The sequence below is a fragment of the Cricetulus griseus genome, chromosome 5 (assembly GCF_003668045.3).
Source record: "Cricetulus griseus strain 17A/GY chromosome 5, alternate assembly CriGri-PICRH-1.0, whole genome shotgun sequence".
Lineage (NCBI taxonomy): Eukaryota > Metazoa > Chordata > Mammalia > Rodentia > Cricetidae > Cricetulus > Cricetulus griseus.
This window is the reverse complement of record NC_048598.1, coordinates 127,147,820-127,152,709: the sequence shown is the minus strand read 5'-3', so window position 1 is coordinate 127,152,709 and position 4,890 is coordinate 127,147,820.

The window sequence follows — 4,890 nt, the reverse complement described above, 5'->3', positions numbered from 1 at the left end:
AGATAGCAACCCTGTAAGATGCACAGTAAAGTTCTTCTCCCCTTCTGTAGGTTGCCATTTACTCTTTTCCTTTGCTACAGGAACTGCTCCTCCTCCTGTGTTTTTGAGACAAGGTCTCTCTATGAAGCCCTGGTGTCCTGGAACTAGCTCTGTAAACCACTCTGGCCTCGAACTCACAGAGATCCGCCTGACTCTGCCTGGGATTAAAAGGGAGCAACACTATGCCTGGGTATATAGGAACTTTCAAATCTCATGCAATCCCACCTGTCAGTTCTTGGTACTGTTTCCTAGTTGTGCCTCTTTTGGGTACACACCTGCATAGTTCCACATCAACACGCCACAGAGATACTTCCACATCTGTGCTTGCTACAGCACAATTCGTAATAGCCAAGTTAGGGTCCTATGTGTCCATTAATAAAGAAAAATATGGTAGAAACATACACAGAAGTTTCATTCAGCCATAAGAATGAGTCGTTTGCCAGAAAATTGATGTAACTGGAGATTATACTATGAAAATAAGATGGATGCTGAAAATAAAATGCATGCTTTTGTTCCTCCTTTTCCTTCTCATACACACAACATAAAAGGAAAGAGGAGAACAGCTGGGTGTGGTGGCACACGCCTTTAATGTCGGCACACAGGAGGTAGAGGCACACAGAGGTCTATGTTTGAAGCCAGCCTGGTCTATATAGTGAGTTCCAGAATAGCCAGAGCTACATAACTGAGAGGCTCTGTCTCAAATACACACACACACACACACACACACACACACACACACACACACACCAACACCAGCAACAACAAATTAAAAGGGAGACCAGGGAGACAAATGGGTGGGGAAAGAAAATGGAGGATGACTATGGTCAAAACACATGATATACTTGAAACTGACTCTATGAAACCCAACACCATTTATTTATTGGCAATGAATATATGCCAATAAAAGAATGAAAGAAAAGGACCAAGCAAGGTAGGATTTTAAAAAGATGTTTCCATTTAGCTCTCAGGCAGGTAAAACATTAACTGAGTTTGATACATGATTAGAAGAGTCGATGCCACTGGAATAAAGAAAGTCCCATGGCCTTACTATTAATGACATGCAAAAATCCTCAGACTTGCACAACACTACAACCATACTGTGCCACTATCTGCTGATGTGTTTCTTGTAAGTCAGATGCACAGAGGGATGTCGAGACGTTATCACCTAACACAGACTGTAAAGTAAAGGAAGGTAGAGTAATGTCAAAATTGAGAACAACACCCATTTTTATGGAACACTGGTGCCATCTTTTGGCCAGATTAAAATTCACACAAATTACAAACTACAATCATTGTTCTTTTAACAGATTTTAGAGATACAATTACTTAAACACTAATAGATTTAAAACTGTCTTGACCTGAAAGTGAAAACCCATGTCTATAATTCCAGAATTTGGGAGACTGAGATAAGATTGAGTTTGAGGCCAACTTGGGCTAGAGAATAAAATGACTGGGAAATTTTGTTGATGAACATATCTGATCTGATCTGATTTTACTTGTGTTTGTAGTGTGTTGTATATGTATTGGTCAGTGTGTGTGCGTGTGTGCACGAGACTTCATATGGGTCATTCCTCTGATGTTCTCCATCTTTTGGGGGGGTGATGAGGGACAAGGTTTCTCACTGAATCAATAACTTCAGGAATCCACCTGTCCATCCATGCCCCCCCCCACTTCACCCCGTACTGTCACAGGCAGGCGTGTGCAACAGTGCAGGCTTTATACTCGGGTGCTGGGATACAAATGTGGGTCCTGATGCTTGTCAAATGGCACTTTACCTACTAAGCCATTCCTGAAGCTCTATTTCTGACTTTAATAATCCAATTCATCATCTTCTAGAAGCTGAGATAAAGGGTAACACAAACAGAGCTGACTTTGGAACAAATACGTCATATATTCCATTAGATTAGTATTAACTCCAAAATGACTAGATAGAGATCGCAAGCTTCCGGGCCCTTATGCACAATCACAAGATTTAAAACTTTCAGGCTAGAGCTAATAACCACAACTCCACTGACTAGGTGGAGTTGGTAACTATGTGTGGTAGGAATGGGAGATACCCTTTTTTCGTTGTTTTGTTCTGTTGAGACAGGGTTTCTCTGTAGCTTTGGAACCTGTCCTGGAACTGGCTCTGTAAACAAACCTAGCTGGCCTTAAACTCACAGTGATCCGCCTGCCTCTGCCTCCTGAGTGCTGCGATTAAAGGTGTGTGCCACCACTGCCCAGCAAGATACCCTTCTTTTTAAAGACATGTTCAACAACCTTATCCTCCACCTACTAGATGTCAACAGAAACCTTATCATGCCCTCCACGCAGGCATCATTATTCCAAACATCTCCACATTGCCAAACATCCACACGGTGAAGACAGTTTTCGGTCAGTCAATGTTGTGTTGGCTGAGCTGAGGGATATATTTTTATGTATGTATTATTTTTGCAGGATTGAGCTCAAAGCCTTGGGTGTGGTAGGCAAGCCCTCTACTGAGCCACAGTCCCATTCCCTACTCTGGGCTGTTTTGTTTTTGAGACAAGGTCTCCTTGCTCAGGCTGGTCTCCATGTAAGCCGGTTCTCCCACTTCAGCCTCTTACTGGACCTACAATGTCAGCCATCACATCTGGCTTTGCTGTGGTGTTTGGGGATTAGAGTGACATTAGAATTAGCATACTGGGTAAAAGATATGACCTTCATTTAACAGCTGAAGGCCTGGACAGAAAGGTAACAATCTCCTGCCCAAGATGCCCATCTTTTCCTAGCATTGGGCAAAAATCCAAACATCAGATCATTCTGGGTCTACTGGTTTTGGGACTCAAATTTATACCAATAGCTCTTCCGGTTATATCTTTTTTGGACTTAACAATAGAATTACATCATTTAGTTCCCTGATGCTTAGCCTACAGAATACAGCTCTTTATAAATGTCTTCATAAAGGCATGAATCAAGGTCACCTTTAGTATTTTTTTTTTTTTTTTGAGATAGGCTCTTACTATGTAACCCCATATAACTGCCCTGGCACTCACTGCCCTGGCTGGTCTCGAACTCATGGTGTTGTTCTTGAAATTACCAGTGTGCATCACCACAGCAGCCTTAAGTCAATGTAACATCTACCTATCTCTTTCTCTTATCCTTTTCCTCTGGGGATCAGAATATACCCTAAGAATCACTGTGGTAGACTATGTTGCTGGGGGTCAGAGAATGGAGTACAAAGCAGAAAGTAAAAGCAAAACAAGAAGCCTCTGAGAAATGACTAGATATGACCTTTCTTTCCAGTTGGAACTTTGATTTATTTGGACAGCACTTTTCTCTTGCCACAGGCTATGGTTGGTAAGAATTAGATCCATTCATATCCTTTGCAGCATGCCTTAAAATGTAAGAGGGGCTGGAGATGGTTAGGAGCACCTCTATACCTCCCCCTGCTCTTCCAGAAGACCCAAATTTCAGTTTCCAGCACACACTTGTAATTCCATTTCCAAAGCACCTTCTGGCCTCCACTGGCAGTAGGAACCCATATGGTGCAAATACATACATGCAGGAAAAACACTCATAGACATTAAAAAAATTTTGTTACCCAACAAAGACTACTTACCTCAACAACGGTAACAACATTGGCAGAAATGTAAAGTAAGATCAGTTCCACAAGCTAGTATTTTGTTATTACTAGATTAAGTCACATATGTTTTCATAAAATAGATGAAAGCCAGTTTCCACTCCAGCTGGGAGACAAAACTCTATAGTGGTCCTAAAGCAGTTTATAGCACATTATACATATGTATAACCCTACAGGGTACTGTTCTACATATGCTATGTAAGCCTGATAATCTGAGGATTCTTTCATTAGGCCTTTTTTATTATGTAAATTCTTAGGATTGTTTAGGGCTTATTTTTAATTATGTGTATCTGTGTACACTGGAATGCAGGTACCTTGGAGATCAGAGATGTTGGATCCTCTAGTAGTTGTAAGCTGCCTGGTATGGGTGCTGAGTACAAATGTGTGTCCTCTAAAAGAGCAGCCAGTGCTCTTAACCACTGAGTCATCGTCTCTCCAGACTCTTCTACTTTTTAAGAAATAAGCTCAGTCTGGCCTTGAATTCATAACCTTACTGCTTTAGTCTCCTGAACACCTCTGGTGTGCAGCGCCAGGCCAGGTTTGAGTTTCTGTTAAGGTAGTTTTAAGTTTCTATTCTGATCTACTCTGGTGAGGTGACTGTGATTTGCACACAGCAGAGGAGCTGATGGTAGCTGTGCTGAAGCGGCATCTAAGGAATCAAGTGATCACACACACACAGTGATCACACACACACACAGTGATCACACACAGTGATCACACACACATACAGAGTGATCACACACACACAGTGCACACACACACACAGTGATCACACACACACACAGTGATCACACAATCACAGTGATCACACACACACAGTGATCACACACACATACAGAGTGATCACACACACACAGTGCACACACACACACACAGTGATCACACACACACACAGTGATCACACAATCACAGTGATCACACACACACACACACACACAGTGATCACACATAGTGATCACACACACAGTGATCACGAACACACACTGATCACACACACACACACACTGATCACACACACACACACACACACAGTGATCACACACACACACACACAGTGATCACACACACACACAGAGTGATCACACACACACACAGTGATCAGGCACACACACTGATCACTCACACACACACTGAAGCACAATGGATTCTCCCAATCTAGGATGAGAGTTAGTTGGGATACTTGCATTTAAGACACCCAGATTTAGCACAGTGTGACATACCAGATTAAAAAGAAAGACCAATTACACAAA